Source organism: Eleutherodactylus coqui, chromosome 7 (genome assembly GCF_035609145.1).
Source record: "Eleutherodactylus coqui strain aEleCoq1 chromosome 7, aEleCoq1.hap1, whole genome shotgun sequence".
NCBI classification, from domain to species: Eukaryota; Metazoa; Chordata; class Amphibia; order Anura; family Eleutherodactylidae; genus Eleutherodactylus; species Eleutherodactylus coqui.
Genome location: NC_089843.1, coordinates 169,491,365 through 169,519,200, shown reverse-complemented (window position 1 = coordinate 169,519,200; position 27,836 = coordinate 169,491,365). Strand labels below are relative to the sequence as shown.

The window sequence follows — 27,836 nt, the reverse complement described above, 5'->3', positions numbered from 1 at the left end:
CCATGTTTGCGCACTGCAATTTCTTCATGTTTATTACTTTCTTTTGGTTCCTTCTGCTCGCCTATGCTGTGGGTGCACACAGACTTCCCATCGCGGTGTTTGACCTGTCTGGCACAAAGACACTGACTGACTTGGGTAGGGGGCAGAGGGCAGATGGCTTTCCCCTTGCGGTGTCTATTGACCTATCTGACACCTAGACTGAATGAATACTTTGTGGGCACATGGATTCCCCATAGCTATGTAACTCATGCCCACATTTGCAGCTCCTGACGGAGGTTGGCACTTTATTGGAATGAAGATCGAACGTCAATTTGTCATTGATTCTCAACAGCATTGCAGGCTATCGGCCCCCTTTTAAAGAAGGTCGCTACCTGGCCCTGCCAAACCTCTGCAGTATGTGCTTCCGGTTCCTTCTCATGGCAGACGCACTTATAAATAGACATGAGTGTGGTGTGGCTATGAAGTGAGCGTGTGGCATGAGGGCAGCTGAAGGCTGCGCAGGGACACAGTGATTATGCTTGGTTGGAGGTAGTGTGGTGCTTAGCTAAGGTGTGCCTTGCTAATGAGGGTTTGTCTGAAGTAAAAATTGTTAGGGGGGGGGCACTCTTGCCACTATTGTGGCTTAATAATGAGACCTGGGAACCTGAGATGCAGCCCAGCATGCTGCCCCTGCCCTGCCCTATCCATTTCTGTGGTGTTTCCATCACTTTCGTACGTTTTCCAGATTTTCACAGGTGAAAACCTAAGCCGAGCATCGGCCATATACAAAAATGCTCGAGGCGCCCATTGACTTCAATGGGGTTTGTTACTCGAAATGAACTCTCGAGCATCGCGGAAAGTTCGACTCGAGCAACGAGCACCCGAGCATTTTGGTATCCCATTTCAGTGCCATTGCAGTGCCCTGGACAGCAGAGCTAACGTCAGATGAAATGCAGGTGGGCTTCGGCCCACACTGCATGCCCCAGTCAGACTGGGGTTCTTTAGAAGTGGACAGATGCATTTACAACTCCCTGTGGACCAACAGCATGGGTGGCTCCCTGGAACCCACCGGCGGTACATAAATTAATCCCATTGCATTGCCCATCAAAGCTGAGGTAATAATGTCATGTTTAATGCAGGTGAGCTTTGGCCCACACTGCATGCCCCAGTCAGACTGGGGTTCTTTAGAAGTGGACACATGTAGTTACAACTCCGTGTGGACCCACAGCACGGGTGGGTGCCAGGAAGCCACCGGCGGTACATAAATATATCCCATTGCATTGCCCATCACAGCTGAGGTAATAATGTCATGTTTAATGCAGGTGGGCTTCGGCCCACACTGCATGCCCCAGTCAGACTGGAGTTCTTTAGAAGTGGACAGATGCATTTACAACTCCCTGTGGACCCACAGCATGGGTGGCTCCCTGTAACCCACCGGCGGTACATAAATATATCCTATTGCATTGCCCATCACAGCTGAGGTAATAATGTCATGTTTAATGCAGGTGGGCTTCGGCCCACACTGCATGCCCCAGTCAGACTGGGGTTCTTTAGAAGTGGACAGATGCATGTACAGCTCCCTGTGGACCCACAGCATGGGTGGGTGCCAGGCAGTCACCGGCGGTACATAAATATATCCCATTGCATTGCCCATCACTGCTGAGGTAATAATGTCATGTTTAATGCAGGTGGGCTTCGGCCTACACTGCATGCCCCAGTCAGACTGGGGTTCTTTAGAAGTGGACAGATGCATGTACAGCTCCCTGTGGACCCACAGCATGGGTGGCTCCCTGGAACCCACCGGCGGTACATAAATATATCCCATTGCATTGCCCATCACAGCTGAGGTAATAATGTCATGTTTAATGCAGGTGGGCTTCGGCCCACACTGCATGCTCCAGTCCGACTGGGGTTCTTTAGAAGTGGACAGATGCATGTACAACTCCCTGTGGACCCACAGCATGGGTGGGTGCCAGGAAGCCACCGGCGGTACATAAATATATCCCATTGCATTGCCCATCACAGCTGAGGTAATAATGTCATGTTTAATGCAGGTGGGCTTCGGCCCACACTGCATGCCCCAGTCAGACTGGGGTTCTTTTGAAGTGGACAGATGCATTTACAACTCCCTGTGGACCCACAGCATGGGTGGCTCCCTGGAACCCACCGGTGGTACATAAATATATCCCATTGCATTGCCCATCACAGCTGAGGTAATAATGTCATGTTTAATGCAGGTGGGCTTCGGCCCACACTGCATGCCCCAGTCAGACTGGGGTTCTTTAGAAGTGGACACATGTAGTTACAACTCCGTGTGGACCCACAGCATGGGTGGGTGCCAGGAAGCCACCGGCGGTACATAAATATATCCCATTGCATTGCCCATCACAGCTGAGGTAATAATGTCATGTTTAATGCAGGTGGGCTTCGGCCCACACTGCATGCCCCAGTCAGACTGGAGTTCTTTAGAAGTGGACAGATGCATTTACAACTCCCTGTGGACCCACAGCATGGGTGGCTCCCTGTAACCCACCGGCGGTACATAAATATATCCTATTGCATTGCCCATCACAGCTGAGGTAATAATGTCATGTTTAATGCAGGTGGGCTTCGGCCTACACTGCATGCCCCAGTCAGACTGGGGTTCTTTAGAAGTGGACAGATGCATGTACAGCTCCCTGTGGACCCACAGCATGGGTGGGTGCCAGGAAGCCACCGACGGTATATAAATATATCCCATTGCATTGCCCATCACAGCTGAGGTAATAATGTCATGTTTAATGCAGGTGGGCTTCGGCCCACACTGCATGCCCCAGTCAGACTGGGGTTCTTTAGAAGTGGACAGATGCATTTACAACTCCCTGTGGACCCACAGCATGGGTGGCTCCCTGGAACCCACCGGCGGTACATAAATATATCCCATTGCATTGCCCATCACAGCTGAGGTAATAATGTCATGTTTAATGCAGGTGGGCTTCGGCCCACACTGCATGCCCCAGTCAGACTGGGGTTCTTTAGAAGTGGACAGATGCATGTACAACTCCCTGTGGACCCACAGCATGGGTGGGTGCCAGGAAGCCACCGGCGGTACATAAATATATCCCATTGCATTGCCCATCACAGCTGAGGTAATAATGTAATGTTTAATGCAGGTGGGCTTCGGCCCACACTGCATGCCCCAGTCAGACTGGGGTTCTTTAGAAGTTGACAGATGCATTTACAACTCCCTGCGGACCCACAGCATGGGTGGCTCCCTGGAACCCACCGGCGGTACATAAATATATCCCATTGCATTGCCCATCACAGCTGAGGTAATAATGTCATGTTTAATGCAGGTGGGCTTCGGCCCACACTGCATGCCCCAGTCAGACTGGGGTTCTTTAGAAGTGGACAGATGCATTTACAACTCCCTGTGGACCCACAGCATGGGTGGCTCCCTGGAACCCACCGGCGGTACATAAATATATCCCATTGCATTGCCCATCACAGCTGAGGTAATAATGTCATGTTTAATGCAGGTGGGCTTCGGCCCACACTGCATGCCCCAGTCAGACTGGGGTTCTTTAGAAGTGGACAGATGCATGTACAACTCCCTGTTGACCCACAGCATGGGTGGGTGCCAGGAAGCCACCGGCGGTACATAAATATATCCCATTGCATTGCCCATCACAACTGAGGTAATAATGTCATGTTGAATGCAGGTGGGCTTCGGCCCGAACTGCATGCCCCAGTGAGACGGCGGTTCTTTAGAAGTGGACAGATGCATTTACAACTCCCTGTGGACCCACAGCATGGGTGGCTCCCTGGAGCCCACCGGCGGTACATAAATATATCCCATTGCATTGCCCATCACAGCTGAGGTAATAATGTCATGTTTAATGCAGGTGGGCTTCGGCCCACACTGCATGCCCCAGTCAGACTGGGGTTCTTTAGAAGTGGACAGATGCATTTACAACTCCCTGTGGACCCACAGCATGGGTGGCTCCCTGGAACCCACCGGCGGTACATAAATATATCCCATTGCATTGCCCATCACAGCTGAGGTAATAATGTAATGTTTAATGCTGGTGGGCTTCGGCCCACACTGCATGCCCCAGTCAGATTGGGGTTCTTTAGAAGTGGACACATGTAGTTACAACTCCGTGTGGACCCACAGCATGGGTGGCTCCCTGGAACCCACCGGCGGTACATAAATATATCCCATTGCATTGCCCATCACAGCTGAGGTAATAATGTCATGTTTAATGCAGGTTGGCTTCGGCCCACTGCATGCCCCAGACAGACTGGGGTTCTTTAGAAGTGGACAGATGCATTTACAACTCCCTGTGGACCCACAGCATGGGTGGCTCCCTGGAACCCAACGGCGGTACATAAATATATCCCATTGCAGTGCCCAGCACACCTGAGGTAATGTCATGTTTAACCCCTTAGTGACGAAGCCTGTTTGCGCCTTAGTGACGGAGCCAAATTTTGGAAATCTGACATGCGTCGTTCAACGTGGCATAACTCCGTAAAGGCTTTACATATCCCAGTGATTCTGACATTGTTTTTTCGCCACATGTTGTACTTCATTTAGATTGTAAAAAGAGACCGATATAATTTGTGTATATTTATTAAAAGTACCAATATTGGAAAAATTTTGAAAAAATTGTCATTTTTTCACATTTTCAACCGTAATATCTCAAATATGTCCAAACATACTGTACAAATTTTTGATAGGATATGTATTTCCATCTGTTTACTTTATTCTGAATGCACACTTGAAAAACTTTTGTGTTTTTTTTAACCATTTAGAGGACGTACAAATTTAACATTACTTTTCAGCATTTTGAGGAGCACTTTGTTTTCCTGCACCAAGCCAAGTTTGCAGAGGCTCATAAGTGCAGAATAATAGATACACCTACAAATGACCCCATTTTAAAAACTACACCCCTTAGTGTATTCACTGAGGGGTGTCATGAGTATTTTGACCCCACCAGTTCTTTTCAGGAATTAGTTCAATTTAGGGGACAAAAAATAAAATTTCATATTTTTGCAAATATGTCATTTTAAAGACATATTTTTTTCCTATAGAGCCCATGAAAATGAGGATTTACACACCAAAATGGATACCCCCGTTTCTCCCGTGTTCAGAAACATACCCATTGTGGCCCTAATCTTATGTCTGGATGCATAACGGGAGCCAAAATGAAAGGAGTAGTCGGTGTCTTTCAGAACATAAATTTTGCTTGAAGGCGCTTTAGGCCCCATAGCACTTTTGTAGAGCTCTTGAGTGGCCAAAACCAAAGAGAACCCCCACAAGTGACCCCATTTTGAAAACTAGACCCCTTAACGAATTTATCTAGGGGTGTACTGACAATTTTGACCCCACAGTTTTTGAATGAATTCAAGCCAAGCAAAAGGAAAAAATTGTGATTTTCATTTTTTTGTCAATTCTGTCATTTTAAAAACAGCTTTTTTTGTACAGCACACGCATGAATGAAGCCTTTCATCCCAAAATGGATACCCCTGTTTCTCCCGTGTTCAGAGACATACCCATTGTGGCCCTAATCTTATGTCTGGATGCACAATGGGGCCCAAAACAAAAGGAGTAGTCGGTGGCTTTAAGAACATAGATTTTCCTTGAAGGAGTTTTAGGCCCCATAGCACATTTGTAGAGCTCTTGAGCGGCCAAAATCAAAGAGAACCCCCACAAGTGACCCAATTTTGAAAACTAGACCCCTTAATGAATTTATCTAGGGGTGTACTGCCCATTTTGAGCCCACAGTTTTTGAATGAATTGAAGCAAAGCAAAAGGAAAAAATTGTGATTTTCGTTTTTTTGGCAATTCTGTCGTTTTAAAAACTGCTTTTTTGGTACAGCACACACATGAATGAAGACTTGCACCCCAAAGTGGATACCCCTGTTTGTCCCGTGTTCAGAGACATACCCATTGTGGCCCTAATCTTTTGTCTGGATGCACAACGGGGCCCAAAATGAAAGGAGTAGTCGGTGGCTTTCAGAACAGAAATTTAGCATGAAGGTGATTTAGACCCCATTGCACACTTGTAGAGCCCTTGAGCGGCCAAAACGACAGAGAACCCCCACAAATGATCCCATTTTGAAAACTAGACCCCCTAACGAATTTATCTAGGGGTGTACTGTGTATTTTTACCCTACAATTTTTGAATAAATTTAAGCAAAGCAGTAGAAAAAAAATTACAATTTTCATTTTTTTGGAAGTTGTATCAATTTAAAAACTGGTTTTTTTTGTACAGCACACATAGGGATGAAGACTTTCACCCCAAAATGGATACCCCTGTTTGTCCCGTGTTCAGAACCATACCCCTTGTGGCCCTAATCTACTTAAAGGACGCATGGCTAGGCCTATAATGGAAGGAGCACCCGTTGGATTTTAGGGTACAACGGAATAAATTCCAGGCCCCATTGCCCACTTATAGAGCCATTGAGCGTCCAAAACTATAAAGACCCCCACAAATGACCCCATTTTAAAAACTAGACCCCTTAACGAATTCATCTAGGGGTGTACTGCGTATTTTGACCACACAGTATTTGAATAAATTTCAGCAAAGCAGAAGAAAAAAATTACAATTTTCATTTTTTTGGCAATTTTGTCAATTTAAAAACTTTTTTTTTGTACAGTTTACATAGGAATGAAGACGTTCACCCCAAACTGGATCGCCCCGTTTGTCCCGTGTTCAAAAACATACCCATTGTGGCCCTAATCTACTTACAGGAAACATGGCAAGGCCTATAATGGAGGGAACACCCGTTGGATTGCAGGGCATAACTGAATAAATCCCAGGCCCCATTGCTCATTTGTACGGAATAAAAATTGACTCCCTAAAATCCCCCCCCCCTCCTCCACGCCCTTTTCGGCGTTCCCCAAATCTTAGATAAAAGTAATAATGTGAACTGTGTAGTATTTCCAAAGACGGGTAATTATGGAGGCTGGTTGGGATGGGCACATGGGGCAATAAAACCGGGTATCCCCCCTCCTCTCATGCTTTTTGGGAGTCATTTTTTGACCTCAGTAGTGGGTATGGGGTGTAAAAAGTGGCGCTCTGTGAGTCTCCGTAAGCTTGATGAGGTGCGGCGGTCTCACACAGAAGGCGCTCAACAAGCTGCTCCTGGAACTGCAGGAAGGCGAGCGTTCCAGGGGCTTCTTGTAAATTGCGTATTACAGGTAGCGGTCTGAATAACGCTGGGCTCACGCTGCCGTAGGCGGAATCCGCTTGTGGAGGCCCGCAGCGGATCCCATCTGTGAGCTCGGCCGTGACCCTGCGTACGGCCGCGTAATGTACTGCGCATAATTGCCTACTCACACAGGCGGTCATGCGCAGTACACTTTTTTTGTTGTTGTTTGTATTTCCCGCACCGTCGCTTAGCGATGACACGGGTACCCACAGCCCGTATACAAGGTATACGGGCGTATGGGTTGCGGGTATATCCACGACCATGGAGCACAATGGGCTCTATGTTGCGGATATCCGCGGTAAAATAGAACCTGCTGCGTTCTCTTTTCTGTGAGTGGATTACGCAATTCCAACCCGCTAATGTGAGCGGAATTGTGTAATCCAATGCGATTGATCTGCGTATTACCGCGGATCAGACGCATGCGGAATCCGTAATTCCTATCCGGTCATGTGAGACCGGCCAAAGGTAGATCGCTACCATTTTTTCACGTGTCCGGGGACCGCTCAACGAGGCCACCCGTCACTGCTCCAGGTTCTCTGGGACCGTTGGTCGCTGGGAGCAAGGAGATATTACGTTTCCTGTGCTCCCCGACTCCTGCGCATGTGTCCGGTGTTTTGCCAGCGGTCGCATGCGCAGAATACGGGAAAGTTCACGGAAGAAGATTGCGTCGGGGTGCAAATATGGAGGCCTCCGGTAAAAAATTTTATCTCCTCTCACCGATCGCATCAGTGAGGGGAGATGAAGCTTCACCTTTTTTTAACTTTTACGTGATCGCCATTATTCTTTGGATAACGGCGAACACGTGATCAGGAACCGCTCACCGCGGCCCTCCGTGAAATCTCCAGGCTCTCGGCTAAGTTTTGTAGCCAGGAGCAGGGAGATTTTAAAAAACCACAGCTTTTGCGCATGCGCCTGCCACATTGGTGACGGGCGCGTGCGCAGAAGCTGGGTTGAGGTCCGCGGATAAATCCGCAGGCCTTAGGTACGTCATTTCATCCTCCCTCACGGATATGATCCGTGGGGGGAGATGAAACGCAAGCTTTTTTTTACTTTTTAAAACTTTTTTTTTTACTTTTTGCACTTTTTTTTTTTTACCTTTTACCCCTTTTTTTATTATTTTTTTTTTACTTTTTGCACTTTTTTTTTTACTTTACATGATCACTGTCATCCATTGGATGACAGTGATCATGTCCCTGGTGACATCCCTCTGCTCTTGGCTACACATGGCAGCCAGGAGCAGAGCAATTTTGAATTTCCCGGGGCTCGAGCCCCTCTGTGCACGCGCCCGATGTCAATCATCGGGCGCGCATGCGCAGACGGGGATTTCGGGTCCCGGGACATCGGGACATCGCAGAGGACCGGGGGTGAGTATCTTCACCTCCCCTCATGGATCCGATCCATGAGGGGAGGTGAAACTTTACTTTTGTTTTACTTTTTAAACTTTTTCGCGATCACCGCTATCGCAATGGATAGCGGTGATCGCGGGCCCGGGGACCGCTCACAGTGGTCCCCGGTAACACCTCCTGGTTCCCGGCTACCTTCAGGAGCCGGGAGCCAGGAGATTTTAAATTTGCCGGGGACACCCGGGCATCTGCGCGTGCGCGTGACGTCATCGTCAGGCGCGCATGCGCAGAAGGCCGCCGGCGGGTCCGGGAGGACCAGATCTCCGGGGGACACCGCCGACAAGCCGTGTGAGTATTTTCAGCTGCCGTGATGGATCCGATCCATCATAGCAGCTGAATTACTACTTTTTTTCACTGTTTTATTTACTTTTTTGCGATCGGCGCTATTCATTTTATAGCGCCGATCGCAATGCCGGGGGGGACTGCCCGCATCCTGGGATGACAGCTCCATGCTGTCGGCTACCTGCGGGCACCGACAGCATGGAGCTGTCACGTCCTCAGGCCAGTGGGCATCAATCCAAAGAGGATGCATAAAACTACGTCCTCTAGGATTAAGGCCCACTTTCTGAGGACGTAGTTTCCCGATGGGGCCGTCGTTAAGGGGTTAATGCAGGTGGGCTTCGGCCCACACTGCATGCCCCAGTCAGACTGGGGTTCTTTAGAAGTGGACAGATGCATTTATAACTCCCTGTGGACCCACAGCATGGGTGGCTCCCTGGAACCCACCGGCGGTACATAAATATATCCCATTGCATTGCCGAACACAGCTGATGTTACGTCAGCTGTAATGCAGGTGGGCAAAAAATTAATTGGATTACACTGTAGGCGAGGGCCCCCAAAAATTGGTGTACCAACAGTACTAATGTACCTGAGAAAAATTGCCCATGCCCAACCGAGAGGGCAGGTGAAACCCATTAATCGCTTTGGTTAATGTGGCTTAATTGGTAACTAGGCCTGGAGGCAGCCCAGTTAAAATAAAAATTGGTTGAGGTGAAAGTTTCAACGCTTTAATGAGCATTGAAACGTATAAAAATTGTTTAGAAAAATTATATGACTGAGCCTTGTGGGCCTAAGAAAAATTGCCCATTCGGCGTGATTATGTGAGGTTTCAGGAGGAGGAGCAGGAGGAGGAGGATGAATATTATACACAGATTGATGAAGCAAAAAGGTCCCCGTTTTGGATGGTGATAGAGAACGATGCTTCCATCCGCGGGTGCAGCCTACGTATTGTTTAGGTATCGCTGCTGTCCGCTGGTGGAGAAGAGAAGTCTGGGGAAATCCAGGCTTTGTTCATCTTGATGAGTGTAAGCCTGTCGGCACTGTCGGTTGACAGGTGGGTACGCTTATCCGTGATGATTCCCCCAGCCACACTAAACACACTCTCTGACAAGACGCTAGCCGCAGGACAAGCAAGCACCTCCAGGGCATACAGCGCGAGTTCAGGCCATGTGTCCAGCTTCGACACCCAGTAGTTGTAGGGGGCAGAGGCGTCACCGAGGATGGTCGTGCGATCGGCTACGTACTCCCTCACCATCCTTTTACAGTGCTCCCGCCAACTCAGCCTTGACTGGGGACCGGTGACACAGTCTTGCTGGGGAGCCATAAAGATGGCAAAGGCCTTGGATAATGTTCCCCTGCCTGCGCTGTACATGCTGCCTGATCTCTGCGCCTCCCCTGCTACCTGGGCCGCGGAAATGCGCCTTCGGCCACTAGCGCTGTCGGATGGGAAGTTTACCATCAGTTTGTCCACCAGCGCCCTGTGGTATAGCATCATTCTCGAACCCCTTTCCTCTTCGGGAATGAGAGTGGAAAGGTCCTCCTTATACCGTGGGTCGAGCAGTGTGTACACCCAGTAATCCGTAGTATCCAGAATGCGTGTAACGCGAGGGTCACGAGAAAGGCATCCTAACATGAAGTCAGCCATGTGTGCCAGGGTACCTGTACGCAACACATGGCTGTCCTCACTCGGAAGATCACTTTCAGGATCCTCCTCCTCCTCCTCCTCTGGCCATACACGCTGAAAGGATGACAGGCAAGCTGCATCTGTACCCTCAGCAGTGGGCCAAGCTGTCTCTTCCCCCTCCTCCTCATGCTCCTCCCCCTCCTCCTTCTCCTCCTCCTCCTCCTCTGGCCATACACTCTGAAAGTATGACAGGCAAGCAGCATCTGTCCCCTCAGCAGTGGGCCAAGCTGTCTCTTCCCCCTCCTCCTCATGCTCCTCCCCCTCCTCCTCAACGCGCTGAGATATAGACATGAGGTTGCTCTGACTATCCAGCGCCATACTGTCTTCCCCCGCCTCTGTTTCTGATTCCAAAGCGTCTGCCTTTATGCTTTGCAGGGAAATTCTCAAGAGGCATAGCAGAGGAATGGTGACGCTAATGATTGTAGCTATCTGGGTAGACTCCTCAAACTTTCCAAGGACCTGGCAGATGGCTGCCAACCAGGCCCACTCTTCTGTAAATAATTGAGGAGGCTGACTCCCACTGCGCCGCCCATGTTGGAGTTGGTATTCCACTATAGCTCTACGCTGCTTATAGAGTCTGGCCAACATGTGGAGCGTAGAGTTCCACCGTGTGGGCACGTCGCACAGCAGTCGGTGCACTGGCAGATTAAACCGATGTTGCAGTGTCCGCAGGGTGGCAGCGTGCGTGTGGGACTTGCGGAAATGTGCGCAGAGCTGGCGCACCTTTCCGAGCAGGTATGACAAGTGGGGGTAGCTTTTCAGAAAGCGCTGAACCACCAAATTAAAGACATGGGCCAGGCATTGTCACACACGACCATGCCCGGTTGGAGGCTCAGCTGCGCAAGCCAGCGGTCGGTCTGCTCTGTCAGACCCTGCAGCAGTTCGTGGGCCGTGTGCCTCTTCTCTCCTAAGCTGAGTAGTTTCAGCACGGCCTGCTGACGCTTGCCCACCGCTGTGCTGCCACACTGCGTGACACCGACTGCTGGCGACGTGCTGCTGCTGACACATCTTGATTGCGAGACAGAGGTTGCGTAGGAGGAGGAGGAGGGTGGTTTAGGGGAGGAAGCATACACCCCCGCAGATACCAGCACCGAGCTGGGGCACGCAATTCGGGGGGTGGGTAGGATGTGAGCGGTCCCAGGCTCTGACTCTGTCCAAGCCTCTACTGAATTCACCCAATGTGCCGTCAGGGAGATATAGTGGCCCTGCCCGCCTGTGCTTGTCCACGTGTCTGTTGTTAATTGGACCTTGGCAGTAACCGCGTTGGTGAGGGCGCGTACAATCTTGCGGGAGACGTGGTCGTGCAGGCCTGGGACGGCACATCGGGAAAAGTAGTTGCGACTGGGAACCGAGTAGCGCGGGGCCGCCGCCGCCATCATGCTTTTGAAAGCCTCCGTTTCCACAAGCCTATACGGCAGCATCTCTGCCTCTACCCCTGGCCACCGCACTGGCTCGGCCTGTGCCCACACCCTGACTTGGGCCTCCGCGTCCTCGCCCGCATCCACGTCCTATAGGCCTACCCCTACCCCTCAGCATGGTGTATTACCAGTAGTGCAGAAACAGAACGCTGTAATTAAATGTGCCGCTTATTGGCCTGTGGTTGGAGGCTGACTTCGTTTACGGAACGCCAGGAAATAATTTGGCGCAAGCCTGCTGTAACACTTAGCTGGCTGCGTATGATTTTGTAGAACTACTACACCCAGCAGAGACAGACCCAGAACACTGAGCACCGTGCCAGGCAGGCCAAATAAATTTTTTTCCAATATTTTTTAGAAAAGGCCCACTGCCTATTTTCAATCAATAATATGTCTTCTTCTGTCCCTGCCTCCACACTTCTGTCCCTGGAGTATGTCACAGAACTGCAGAGTGTTGCACTGTGAACTGCAACACAGCGGTGATTTCAGAGCCCAGACAGAGCCAGAAAATAATTTGGCGCAAGCCTGCTGTAACACTTAGCTGGCTGCGTATGATTTTGTAGAACTACTACACCCAGCACACACAGACCCAGAACACTGAGCACAGTGACAGGCAGGCCAAATAATTTTTTTTCCAATATTTTTTAGAAAAGGCCCACTGCCTATATTCAATCAATAATATGTCTTCTTCTGTCCCTGCCTCCACACTTCTGTCCCTGGAGTTTTATTTATGTATATAAAGGTGTGTATTTTATTATGTATGTAATGCTTGAGAAAGACGGCTGTGTACCGTTGAAACGCGTCGCAATAAAAGTCATTTAATTTATGTCACGGAGTTCCTGATCTCGGAGCGCGGGGGTCTTTTTTCTTTATACTGCTCTGTCCCTGGAGTATTACTGCAGGGTGCAATGCTCTGCACGGCCGATATACCAAAAAAAAAAAAGTGCAACACTGCAAAAAGCAGACTCCACAGTACTGCACACGGTTAGATGTGGCCCTAAGAAGGACCGTTGGGGTTCTGGAAGCCTAAAATACTCCTAACGCTCTCCCTGCCTAAGCACTTCTGTCCCTGGAGTATTACTGCAGGGCGCAATGCTCTGCACGGCCGATATACCAAAAAAAAAAAAATGTGCAACACTGCAAAAAGCAGACTCCACAGTACTGCACACGGTTAGATGTGGTCCTAAGAAGGACCGTTTGGGTTCTTGAAGCCTACAATAACTCCTAACACTCTCCCTATAGCAGCTCCAACACAATAGCACTGTCCCTCAGCTATGTCAGAATGCATCTGTGGCGAGCCGCGGGAGGGGCCGATTTTTATACTCGGGTGACACCTGATCTCGCCAGCCACTCACTGCAGGGGGATGGTATAGGGCTTGAACGTCACAGGGGGAAGTTGTAATGCCTTCCCTGTCTTTCAATTGGCCAGAAAAGCGCGCTAACATCTCAGAGATGAAAGTGAAAGTAACCCGAACATCGCGTGGTACTCGTTACGAGTAACGAGCATCTCGAACACGCTAATACTCGAACGAGTATCAAGCTCGGACGAGTACGTTCGCTCATCTCTACTTGCAACACATTCAATTAAGTATAAACTGTATTACAATTCAGTGATGGAGAAAGTAGTATTTTTAATTGAATGAACTAAAAGTTTTAAGTCATTCAATAAATATACTGTATATGTAAAAAATAAAGGTAAAAACTGTAATAGACAACACACTTACTGTGCCATGTGATGTTCAAACAGTTATACAGGTTTGCCATGAATTTCACTCTTTGCATTGCAAAGCCCCATTCACATGCTTTAGCTTGTATTCAGATGGCCAAATTTTTGGTTCTAAAGAATCCTAATCACCTCATGTGAGCAGTTCATTCCCTTTAAAAATAAAAGAACTTCAACTAACAGGAAACCAATGTGACTCGACAAGACGGTAAGAGGGGCAATAAACGAAAAAGAAAGCGTTCAAACTACTAAAGCAAGAAGGCAGCGAAGAAGCACTAAAATCGGACAGGGAAAAAAACAAAATATGCAAAGATAAGATCAAAATTGCTAAGGAGGAGGCAGAAAGACTGATCGCCAAAGAGAGCAAAAACAACCCAAAACTATTTTTCAACTATATTAACAGCAAAAGGATTTGCACTGGCCCTTCAACAAATAATGCAGGAGAAATCTTTGAAGATGATAGAGGGAAGGCAAACCTATTACATAGTTTATTTTCAAGCGTATTCACAAACGAAAAGGAAATGCCATATGAGATGCAGGGGAATAAAATGAACCCCTCACAAAATATTTCATACCTAATGCAGGAAGAAGTGCGGAACTTACTGAAGTCTTACTTTAGTAACTGGAAAAATATTCGAGAGGTTTCTGAGAGACGCCATCGAAGAATACCTCAAGGAGAACAACGGAATAACTCCTCACCAGCATGGATTCATGAAGGGTCGATCATGTCAGACCAATGTGATCAGCTTCTACGATAAAGTAAGCTCTAGGCTGGACAAGGGAGAGTCTATTCATCTCGTATATCTGGACTTCTCTAAAGCATTTGACACCGAGCTGCATAATAGGCTGATATATAAAATGAGACAGCTCGGATTGGGTGAAAACGTGTGTATCTGGGTAAAGAAAGAATTAGCTGAGAGAAAGAAAGCAGAGGGTGGTGATAAATGGTTCATACTCTGATTGGGCCACCGTCGCTAGTGGGGTGCCACAGGGGTTCAGTATTGTTTAATATGTTTATCAACGACCTGATAGAGGGACTGCACAGTAAAATATCAATATTTGCAGATAACACAAAATGATACAATATAATCAATGCAACGGAGGGCAAGGTACGGCTACAAACGGACGTAGATAAGCTGGGGGCTTGGGCAGAAAAATGGCAAATGAAGTTCAATGTTGATAAATGTAAGGTTATGCACATGGGCTGGAGAAACAGTTGTCACCAATATACACTAAATGGGGTACTGCTAGGGAAAAGTGATATGGAAAAAGACCTAGGGGTACTAGTGGATTATAGATTAAACTGGAGTAACCAATGCCAGCCAGCTGCTGCAAAAGCTAATAGAGTCTTGGGGTGCATTAAAAGAGGTATAGGGGCGAGGGACGAGAACATTATCCTCACACTATATAAGGCACTAGTCAGGCCTCACATGGAATACTGTGCACAGTTCTGGTCACCGGTTTTCAGGAAAGATGTTACAGTGCTTGAGGGGGTTCAAAGAAGGGCAACTAAACTAATACATGGAATGAAGGGACTGGAATACCCAGAGAGGCTATCCAAATTGGGATTATTTACCCTGGAAAAAAGACGGCTAAGGAGTGATCAAATAACTATGTATAAATACATGAGGGGACGATACAAGGATCTCTCCCACAATCTGTTTACACCCAGGACTGCGAGGGTAACGAGAGGGCATCTGCTACATTTAGAAAAAAAGCAGGTTTCATCGCCAACACAGAAAAAGGTTCTTTACTGTAAGAGCAGTGAGACTGTTGAACTCTCTGCCTGAGGATGTGGTGATGGCAATATTTATAGAGGGGTTTAAAAGGGGACTTGATGTTTTTCTAGATGGGAAGGATATTACAGGATATAAATCTTAGGTTAATTGTTAATCCGAGTATACAGGCAGGTAGGAACTATTAGGGGTTGATCCAGGGATTAGTCTGATTGCCATTAGGGAGTCGGGAAGGAATTTTCCCCCAAAAGGGCTAATTGGCTCCTGCCTCTTGGGGTTTTTTGCCTTCTTCTGGATCAACAACATATGAGGATAAACAGGCTGAACTAAATGGACATTGTCTTCTTTCGGCCTTACATACTATGTTACTATGTATTTCACGGTCAGCACATGGAGCCATATTGGCTATACACATACAGGTACTGTTTCACACAGACTGATGGTCTATGTAAAAAAAACAATTTTTGCATATTCTATCCTTATCCGTATAATAGAAAAACAAAACTTGCATATGTTAAATTCTTTGGTAAATATCACATACGGCTGTCTTAATTCTGTCTAACACTGTACATGGTCCGGCCTCCGTAATGAAAATCTGCAACCAAGAACTCTTTACTGAACATTAATTGCACCCTTACATGTTATAATACTACCTAAAGGTTATTTTTACTGCATGCAGATAGTAAGTTCAGGAATCTGTCGAACAGATGACCATGTGTTGCATGGAGATGTGGAAAATATAAATTTCCCAGTTATTTTGGGCCATGAAGGAGCTGGGGTGGTTGAAAGTTTTGGCGAACAAGTGACCGAACTAAAACCAGGTATGACTTAGAATAAGCATTTCATTTGTGATCTTGCGTTATGGTACTTTTACTGTGGCCGATCTTCTGCCAAGAACTAGCCCTGATCAATGTTTTTACAAGTTGTTCAGCTCCTTTTACATAGATTAGCACTATGGCATGTGCCCAAACAATCATTAGTGCAATCATCCAGGTACATACAGTTTCATTGTTGTCTGCACATCCATGCTCACATGTTTATTGGCCAATTGGCACCTTTGCACAGCAGATGATCATGTCATGCATAGAGTCATAACAAGGTTGTTTATGTGTGTCCTTGGGCGACAGTATATGAATGGGCCTCTGGCATGACAGGATAATGCCCCTTTTACACAGGTTGAGAATCTCACAATTCTCATCATCACTAGCTTGTTCGCACTCAAGCAGCGTGTTTAGACTATACGATTCTCATTGAGAACCATGCAGTCTTCGTACACTAGTCACATAGTGTTTCACATTCCTATGAAAAATACATAATGATCAGTTTTAAACTGCATCATAGCAGACACATAAATAATCACACATGCATACTCAGCAGTCTACGTATACTCAGTTATATACATACACAAACATTAGATGATATTAAGGGCGACCTACTACAAGTCTGAATAGAAAATGGGAAGATGGAACAGTGCCTCTACAGCACAACCTATCAGAAAGCAGCATTCCTGTAAATCAATGGCAGACCTTAAACAATAGCTGCATGGTGTTGATTTTTAAACTTTATTAAAATAATTCTTAGAACTGCAAGTGCTTATCCATCACTTAACTATCTGCCAGCCGCTCATGTACCAGTCATTCAGTGTGTGAGACGTCAGTTCCAATCTCTCTATCCCTTGGAGAAGAAAGCTGCTTTCCAAACACAAAAGCCATTAGAGGGGTGAGAGGTCAGAGAGAAAGAGAACAGTTATGACAACAAAAGTGGGAAGAGACTTAGCTCTTCAAGTGATTACCCCCAGCCCTGTTCACACTGTTTTGGACGACCTGAACTACTTCAAACAGCTGGCGCTCTGGTTCCATCACAAATAAAGACACACTTTTGGTCTCATTTTAAAGCTACAATTCTTGGCTTCAAAATGAGATGAGATCAAAAGCATGTCTGTAGCTGTGATAGAAGTAGAGCGCCAGCTGTTTGAAGTGAGAGGGAGAATACTAAATTTACTTTTGTTATTTCAGTCTGTGTGAAGCAGAGGGGGCTGGTGTGGGATGAGCTGGCTGCATAGAACTATATCCAATTATTCTACCTGTCCCAGGTGAGGTGTGACATGGATGTTTGTTCATGTTATACTCCCCCCATTATGAATCAGAGAACATATTTGCTCTGTGATTGTCATATATAGAGGGTTTTTTTCACAGAAAAAAGTTAAATGAGGACCATTTATTGACCTAATCACTTTTCTATGCTACTTAACCTTCAGATCCTGGGGTCATTGCTGTCTGCTTCATCTAAGTGATTTTACACATACAGAATTCTTTAAATATTAAAAATATTTTTAAAAACTACATATAGTATCACCACGTGTAACAGCTTGTACGCTGTGTTCTGTGGACATATTCTGCCAGTGAGAAAGCATCCTTATACTGCTTCAGATTTATAGTAAGTGATCATAATTCTTTCTGTTTTCCCAAGGGGACAAAGTAATCCCACTATGTATCCCTCAGTGTGGAAAGTGCAGCTCTTGTCTTAGTCCGAACACCAACTGCTGTCTAAAAACACAGTGAGTATTTTTGGGGAATAGACTTTGGCCTTCAACTTTATTCTGCCCATCAGTGCCCAAATATTTGCCACTTCTGCGTCCTGTCCTGTTGTTGGGGAGGTAATAGAATGTGGAGGCTAGAATAAAGAGTTTGTTTAGTTTATAAAATAGACCGGTGCTGACCTGTGCTGCTCCACCTGTGAAGAGAATGGCTTAGGGTGCGGCGCTGAACTCAGCTATACATGGTTTTATAGGCTTTGTTGGCAGGTTATTGTCAAAAAGGAAAGTTTAGACTGACTGCATTGAAGGAGAGCTGCCAAGGAGTATGTGAGGGAAAGGAAGACCTATTCATGGATTCGTCTAGCCTGAATTTTGCCTTCTTTTTATAATAAAATACTGTAGCAAACATTACTTACGTCCAATACACAAAGCTCCGTGGCCCCTATCAGATGCTGCCTACAGCAAGGTAATCTCAGATAGTGGGAGAATTAAAATTAAATACCAACAAATCTGTTAGTGGAAATACTGTCCCATGACACTAATCCTTCCACAGAATAGTAATCCTGCTCTATTTCCTACTGGCATAGAGATCTGGGGTTATCTGCTGTAAAGCAGTAGATATAAAATTTGAAGCAACCAACTGATGAATGACCAGTGTAACATCCAGTTGTACTTTTAGAAGAAGTTTTATAAATAAAAAGATCATCAAAATCACATTCCTTTTACAATAACAGATAACTTCTAGAGATGAGCGAGCACCAAAATGCTCGCGTGCTCGTTACTCGAGTTGAACTTTCAGTGATGCTCGAGAGTTCGTTTCGAGTAACGAACCCCATTGAAGTCAATGGGCGACTCGAGCATTTTTGTATATGACTGGTGTTCCGCTAAGGTTTTCATTTGTGAAAATCTTAGCAAATCACCAAAGTCATGTAAAAAACACAGAAATGGATAGGGCAGGCGAGGAGCAACATGCCAGGCTGCATTTCAGGCTCCGAGGTCTCACTATTAAGCCACAATAGTGGCAAGAGTGAGACCCCCCCCCCCCTCCCCCCCACTGTCAGCATAACGATCGTTCTCCTCTGCCACAGCTGTAACAGCTGTGGCAGAGAAGAACGATGTTAGCCCATTGAACTCAATAGAGCCGGCAATACAGCCGGCTCCATTGAAAGCAATGGGCTGCCAGCGAGCACAGGATGAATTTTCGGGAAGGGCTTAAAAATTTAATCCTAAAATGTGTAAAAATAAAAATAAATTATGTCAGCATTAAGATCATTCTCCTCTGCCACAGCTGTAACAGCTGTGGCAGAGAAGAACGATGTTATCCCATTGAAAGCAATTGCCCATTGAAAGCCGGCGAGTGCGGGATGAATTTTCGGGAAGGGCTTAAAAATATAAGCCCTTACCTGAAAAAGAAAGATTTTAGTGTAAAAAAGAATAAAAATGCAGGCATTCTCTTCAATGGAGCCGCTGCTGCTGCCGGCGACTCCATTGAAGACAATGGTCCGCTGGCACACCTGAATTCTTTTTAAGGGAAGGGCTTTACATATAAGCCATTCCCTGGAAATGAATTAAAAGTGATTTAAAAAACAAAAAAAAATAGATACTCACCTCCCTTCAGCTGCCGGGGCACAGCTGCGTCTTCTCCTGCTGTCCCCTGCACTGTGGTGCTGAACTGCTGTCATTCAGCTGAGAGCTGCGCTGAGCCAATCAGAGGCAGCATTCACTCACCCATTCATAAATTCATGAATGGGTGAGAGTGAGATCTGCCTCTGATTGGTCAGGCTGTGACCAATCAGAGGCAGCTCATTCAGCAGGCGGGGATTTTAAATCCCCGGCTGCTGAATACTACTCACAGCTGTTCAGAGCAGTTCAGGAGGACTGCCAGCTGGCCGCAGCTGAACTCCGTCTGCCGGGACCAGGTGAGTATATATATATTTTTTATTTTTACACATTTCTGGATGAATTGCAGGGAAGGGCTTATATATTTAAGCCCTTCCTGAAAATTCATCCCGCGCTCACCGGCAGCCCATTGCTTTCAATGGAGCCGGCTGTATTGCCGGCTCCATTGAATTCAATGGGCTAACATCGTTCTGCCGGGACAAGGTGAGTATATATATTTTTTTTACTTTTTACACATTTTAGGATGATTTTTAGGTAAGGGCTTATATTTTTAAGCCCTTCCCGAAAATTCATCCCGCGCTAGCCGGCAGCCCATTGCTCTCAATGGAGCCGGCTGTATTGCCGGCTCCATTGAATTCAATGGTCAGTGCTCGTTGTGGTGCTCGTCTCGAGTAACGAGCATCTTGAGCACCCTAATACTCGAACGAGCATCAAGCTCGGACGAGTATGCTCGCTCATCTCTAATAACTTCATATCCAACAGGACCAATCAAAATTTCTGCAAATTATGCTGTATGAAGAGGTTGTTGTCTCTCCAACAGCCCTATAAGGTGGGCACCAATGCAATACATTGGTGGAACCAGTATCCAGAGCAAGAGCTGTTTTTTGCTACTCTCTCTTGTGGCACATAGAAGAGGGCTTAAATGAGTGACCCATCATCTATATGCCCTAATACTAACAACACACACAACAAACACATATTTTTAAGAAATCATTGACTGTTTCTTTTTTTCTTTCAGAAATGACATATGCAGCATTATTAGTATTAACTTATTGATTCAGTCCAGTTGCGTGTAGATTGTCAGGGAGGATTTTTTACCATCCTTATGGAAAATGGAACTATGACTTCTATGGCCAGTTATGTTAGGCAAAGAGTTGAGGCATGCCAATATAAAACCTAAACTTGAATGTATGGAAAAAAGTTTGCAAGTGGATACCATACATTTGTACAGGTGTGCCATTAACTTTCATGGCAAAACTATTGTATACCAAGGGGGTGGGGGGGGGGGGGTTGAATCAGGCTGAACTAGATGGACATAGTATTCATTCAGACTAGCATACCATGTTACTATGTTATAGCATGCTTTTTTTAAGGCATAACAGTGTCATTCTATTCTACATTACTTGATAAAGCAAAAAAACTATCCATCAAAATGACAATCTTTTCTTTTGTTTGCACCATATAAACAATGTAAAATTTATAGTATATATGTGGATATTTGATTTTTGCTATCAAAAATATCCTATTGGCAGAGATCCCTTCACATGGAACAACTGGAATGTTAACTAGCAGAATCATATGCATTTTATTTCTCTTTTCTGGCCTTTTTCCAGCATTACAGCATTAGTGAAGCCCAAAATGTAATGCCTGATAAAACAACAAGGTTCTCATGTAAGGGGAAGACTGTGTATCACTTCTTATGGACAAGTACTTTTTCAGAATATACTGTAGTACCCATTGATGCTGTTGCAAAGATTGATGACCGAGCACCACTGGACAAAGCCTGTCTTTTTGGTTGTGCATTTCCCACTGGATATGGAGCAGCAGTCTGTCAGGACTCGGGGTCCGGGAAGCTGGAAGTCCCTGAAAATACCCGCAACCCCTGTCCCTACCTACTTGCCCCCCTGGGCTAAGCCCCAGTACGACAACTGAGCGATGGTCCCTACACTCACTAAGAAAGGGGAACACTGGACAGACACTGGAACAAACAACAGCAAGGAGAGTCAGACAATCCAGGTCAGCAACGAGAGGGTACGAGGTACAAGAGGGTCAGGCAAAGGCAACGTCAGGTCAAAAGCAGAGAGTCAATATCAGGAGTCAAAACACAAAGTATGCTGGTGTAGCAGGAAGACCAAACTAACACTGGCACTGGTCTGCAGACACAAGCAGGTTTAAATGCTGTCAGAGCTCCCACCCCAGCAGCTGATTGGGGCAGGGAGTCTGACAGCAGCTGGGTGCACCGAGAAGCACTGGGGGACCCACCCCCAGCTCTGCAGGAGGCAGAGAAGGAGACACATGCCTGGTTGCTATGATACCAAGGACGCGACGCGGGGTAACACCCACCGCATCCCTAGCAACCCGGCGGCGAGGAGGAGCTCGGCGGCCAGGGGAGGTGATGAGCACCGGGCCCCCCTGCGCCGCACAGCAGCAGCACGTGTGACAGGGCCGGCAGTGCGGGCACGACGAACCCGCGAACTGCCAGTCCTTACACAGTCAATACGGTCAAGGTTGCACTTTTAATATATTGTATGTATTAAATATGGAAACAGTCTACTTTTCTGGAAGCAAATGTTTTCCTAAACATTCAGTACAACAGCAGCTCCATCTTTAAAGGGGTTTTGTCATTAAAAAAAAATTATCTAACCTTACCTATTTCTTCCCTGGCGGTCTCCTTATCACATGTTCTCCTGGTTGAGTTTCTCCAGTGTCCCAGGTCAGCTCACTGCAGGCTGGGCCTAGCTTGTTATAAGGGCTGCTTATCACAAATTCCTTCTGGCTGGGTCAGTGAAGGTCACATCCCTGTGCTGTAGCTTCACTGCCTAGAAAGGAATTGTAATCTATTTCAGTGACAGCTCGCAAGAGCAATCTCTGAATAAGATAGGCAGTCCTTCATCTGGCCTGTGAGCTGTGACATAATGTACATTGGAAGACTGCCAACCAAATGTACGTAACCTCACAGGAAGGAGAAGAATCAGGCAACTGGAGGTGAAGTGACCCCCCCCCCGGACTGCAGGAGCCAAGAGAAGATGGGGGAGATGAAGATCTGGTAAGTAGACTGATGGGGGAGGAATAGATAAGTATAGCATTTTTCTTTTTTAGTGACCCACTTGTGTTTTTCTTGCAAGTTTTTTTTTAACGCAGTGTCAGTGGGACTTTCTAATGTTAAAAACGCATCGCACAAAAATTGCAAAGCACAAACTTGCGATGTATTTTAACATTAGAAAGTCCCATTGACATCTGTGTTAATAAAACTCAAGTGGGTAGGAGCCCTAAGAGGTTACTTTTGCAATGCTAAAAAAGTTGCTAAAACTAAATTAGTCCATCACTGGACCTCATTTAATTGCATTCTTTGAAGCCTCAGATTCCTATTTTCAACAGAAAAGCCTGAAAGCCTAGAATATAATAATGAAACCCATTCTTTTGATATGTTACATTTAAGTTCCGTTAAACAATGAATGGAGCAAATTTCTCCAAGTAATATGCAATATTTCTGTCCTGCTTTGAATTCTGTCATAAAGTTTTTATTTGTTTTAGACCTACTTTATGCCTATCTAAAAAAATTTCCAAAGCCTCTAGAAAAGGAGACTATGTCAAGTTTGACTTTTTTTCTTCTTCAGCACAAAGTAATCATATAAATATATACCAGCAATAAGATGGCATAAGGACAAGGTAGCATATAATGTTGAAATCTAATAAACATTGTTTTGTTTCTATGTAGGTAGAGCCTGGTGCTACTTGTGCCGTATTTGGTTTAGGAGCCATTGGACTGTCAACCATCATAGGCTGCAAATTATCTGGAGCTTCAAGAATAATAGCCATAGATATAAACAGTAACAAGTTTGAAAAGGCAATGATTTTTGGTGCTACTGAGTGCATCAACCCTAAAGACTACAACAAGCCGATAGAGAAGGTGATAATGGAAATGACAGAGTACATTATTCTTTTAAGTGCATCGGAAGTACAGATATCATGGTATGTAGACTAAAATGTAGATGTGTTTAGATGTTAACTTATTTATGTGGTATTACAAATATGCTAATCTTTTACCATATTTACACAGCCAAGAAAAATCATGAGAGATTTGTGTGTTGCGAGATGCACAAATCTTGCACGTATATGAACCCCATTCTTTTAAATGGGTCATAGACAGGAGTGATTTTTTCCCCCAGCATTGTATCGTAGTGTGGGAAAAAAATTGCAGCATGTAATCTTTTGGGCGCTCCCTCGGCATGCACATATCTTCAGGACTAGTTACTGTTTTAAAGCAAAAAGCAGCCACTAGGTACCTTGCTATGACTAAAAGTCACACTTACATGGTTCGAAACACTTAAGGGCATTCCAGTTTTTATCTTCTGCTCCCATTTTGACCTTTTTATAAAGATAAAAAAATTAAAGCTTATAAATTTTATCGAAAATGTTGGAGGATTTTCCGGTTTTGTGATTGATTTCATTACACGTCCCTCGTACAAATATAGTGATTTCAACCATTATAACACATTTACCGTATATACCGGCGTATAAGGCGACGGGGCGTATAAGACGACCCCCCAACTTTCACCTTATACGCCGGTATTACAATGGAGAAAAAAAAAATCAGTACTCACCTCCCCCGGCGTTCTGGCGCGCTCCGGCAGGATGTCGCTCGCTCCTCGTCCCCGGCGCAGCATTGCATTCTAAATGCGGGGCTTGAAATCCCCGCCTCCAGAAAGCTAATACACACACCGTCAGCCAGTTACATCCATTCAATGACATCATTGAATGGCTGTGATTGGCTAAAACACACGTGGCTTCAGCCAATCACACTATTCAATGACATCATTGAATGGGTGTGATTGCTAACACACGTGCGCCTTCAGCCAATCACAGCCATTCAATGATGTCATTGAATAGTGTGATTGGCTGAAGCCACGTGTGTTTTAGCCAATCACAGCCATTCAATGCTGTCATTGAATAGCTGTACCGGCTGACGGCGTGTGTATTAGCTTTCTGGAAGCGGGGATTTCAAGCCCCGCATTCAGAAAGCAATGCTGCGCCGGGGACGAGGAGCGAGCGACATCCTGCCAGAGCGCGACAGAACGCCGCGGGAGGTGAGTAATGATTTTTTTTTTTTACACTTTTTTTTTTTGTATTACCGGCGCATAAGACGACCCCCGACTGCAGAGCAGATTTTTCGGGGTTCAAAAGTCGTCTTATACGCCGGTATATACGGTAGTATTTGCAATTTTCCCATATAGTCTTCTTAATAGCCTGCAGTCTCCGATGATACTTATCTGAAAAAAAAAATCCTGTTCTCCCTATTTACAGAGGCATGTCACATCATATTTCTCAAAATTCTTCATGCATGTCATTTTTATATTCTGTATATTCTTTTATATCTGTGCCAGTACAATTAAGACTAGTATCTGCAGAACCCAACAGGTTATACTTTTAAAAGATTGTTATCCGGCTTGTTTTATTTCTTCATACTAGAAATCTACATTGCAGGTTACTTACATGGGATATGGAACCAGCGTGATCATAGGTGGCGCGCCTCCAAACACACACATGACATAACCTTTGATCCATAACTGCTCTTTACAGGTCGTACATAATAATAATAATCTTTATTTGTATAGCGCCAACATATTCCGCAGTGCTTACATAGACAGGGGGAGTACAGAAAGACAAAAGTACAAAAATTACAGAACCACAGTTACATAGTAATGAGTTGATGGAAACAATAGGGGTGCGGGTCCTGCTCCAACGAGCTTACATACTACAAGTAATGGGGTGATACAGAAGGTAAAATGGCTGGAGATGTGCACGGTATGGCGGGGTGGAGAGTGAGGGATTCTATACAGATAGACAATGGTCAGATATTTGGCCATGTGACGGCAGAATTGGTATGACTGCAGGGGCAGTTTATGACAGCTAGCAGGGATTGCAGTCAGTAGGTCAGGGAGCATTTTATCAGGCAGCGTATAGAGGGGTTTGTTTAGAGAATGCGGTATGCCTCCCTGAAGAGGTGCATTTTTACAGCACGCCTGAAGTTTTTCGAGTCCTGGATTGCCCGGGTATCCTTTGGTAGTGTGTTCCAGAGGACTGGTGCTGCTCTGGAGAAGTCTTGGAGGCGGGAGTGAGAAGTTCGAATTAGAGGGGTGTGCAGTCTAGTTTCGTTTCCCGAGCGCTGAGCCCGGGCTGGGTGATGGATTGAGATGAGGGAGGCATTATAGCAGGGCACTGCACTGTGGAGGGCTTTGTGGATTAAGGTAGTAAGTTTAAATTGAATTCTGTATTTAACGGGCAGCCAGTGCAGTGGCTGGCACAGGGCAGAGGCGTCCGAGTAGCGGCTGGACAGGAATATGAGCCTGGCTGCCGCATTCAGGATGGATTGGAGAGGGTAGAGTCTGGTGCAGAGGAGGCTGATCAGCAACAAGTTGCAATAATGGAGCCATGAGTGGATGAGGGCAACAATAAGCGTTTTCAGCGTGTCTATGGTGAGAAAAGAGCAGATTCTTGCGATGTTCTTGAGGTGCAGCTGACAGGTTCGGGCCACAGATTGGATGTAGGGGGTAAATGAGAGATCGGAGTCGAATATGACCCCAAGGCAGCGGGCATGCTGTTTGGGAGTTATGGTGGCGCTACACACTGAGATGGAGATGTCAGGATGAGGTCGGTTAGTGGAAGGAGGAAACACCAGTAAGTCAGTTTTAGAGAGGTTTAGTTTTAGGTAGAGAAAGGACATAGTGTTGGAGACAGCAGACAGACAGTTGGTGATGTTTTGGAGGAAAGGTGCAGAGATGTCATGGAAAGAGGTGTATAGCTGGGTGTCATCAGCATAGAGGTGGTATTGGAGGCCAAAGCTCCTGATGGTTTGTCCAACAGGGGCTGTATAAATAGAGAAAAGGAGGGGGCCGAGGACCGAGCCTTGGGGGACCCCAACAGCAAGGGGAAGAGAAGGAAAGGTAGAACCAGCAAAGGAGACACTGAAGGAGGGGTCAGATAGGTAGGAGGAGAACCAGGAGAGAGCCGTGTCCTTTAGGCCGATGGAGCGAAGCATACTGAGGAGGAGTTTGTGGTCGACAGTGTCAAATGCTGCGGAGAGGTTGAGGAGGATCAGTAGGGAATAGTCGCCCCTCGATTTGGCTGTCAGTAGGTCGTTTGATACCCTTGTAAGGGCAGTTTCTGTCGAGTGTTGGGGTCGGAAGACAGACTGTAGGGGGTCGAGGAGAGAGTTCTCTGATAGATAGCTTACAAGGCGGGAGTAAACCAGCCGTTCTAGTAGTTGAAGGGAGATGAAGGGTACATGTAAAGGAAGCATATTTGGAGGTATGAGGTGGTCAATAAACTTGAAAGAAAGAGTCATTTTAGAGTCACTTTACTTATTTTAGAAAATTACTTAATCAGTCCTTTTTTCCCCGAAAAGAGGGACACTTGCTCATCTGATCACCTCTATGCTATTTAACCATGCAGATTAAACCTTTGTTTTTTTCCCCTTTTCCCAGTGCTTGAAATATTTAAAACGAAATCAAAAGAACAAAAAAGCTAAACATAATTGGTAACACCACATCTATAACAACTTGTACTTTAATATTATTATTTATCCAGAGTACTAAATTCTATTAAAAATGTCAAAATATCTCTTTTCTGTTCATCTCGCTTCCCAAAAATAGGAGTAAAAAAGTAATCAAAAAGTCATAAATACTATACCTCAAAATGGTAATTAAAAAAAAACTGCAAGTCACCTTGCAAAAACAAGCCTTTTCTTTTGACAGAAAAAAAATTCTCTGGTCTTGGAATGTGGTAACACACAAAAAGCCCTTGTAAAAACCGCTTATATTGTGCAAAAGTAGTACAGAAAAATAAGGGGCATGGCCTGGCATCTGCAGGAAACTTACAGATATCCTCCTCTCTGGCACTCTAAAGGGCTCCCTATATGCGTCCAACGCCTGCTTTGTGCACCCTGTGAGGAGAGGTATGTGCAGGGTGTCTGCCAGTGTCCAAAGGATGGTCCCGGAGCATCGCGACCTACTCATCACCTGTAGCTGCGGGCTCTCCTCAGATGCTGGTCCCAGCGGGGCTCCACTTCCGGTCCGCTGACTCCTGGTCAAGGGGAGAAGACTACCGGTGCTTCCATCTGCCATTGCGGGGAGAGGACTGCTGATGCTTCCATCTGCCACTTGGGGGAGAGGACTGCTGGTGCTTGCTTCTGCCACTGAGGAGAGAGGACTGCCAGCGCTTCCATCTGTCGTTGGGGGAAGAATACTGTTGGCGCTTCCTTCTAC

General features: G+C 46.0%; 1 pseudogene; it reads left to right on the top strand.

The window, feature by feature from the left end:
- The first annotated feature begins 14,391 nt into the window (after window positions 1–14,391).
- Window positions 14,392–25,125, top strand: LOC136573554 (alcohol dehydrogenase 1-like; annotated as a pseudogene).
- Window positions 25,126–27,836: the final 2,711 nt, after the last annotated feature.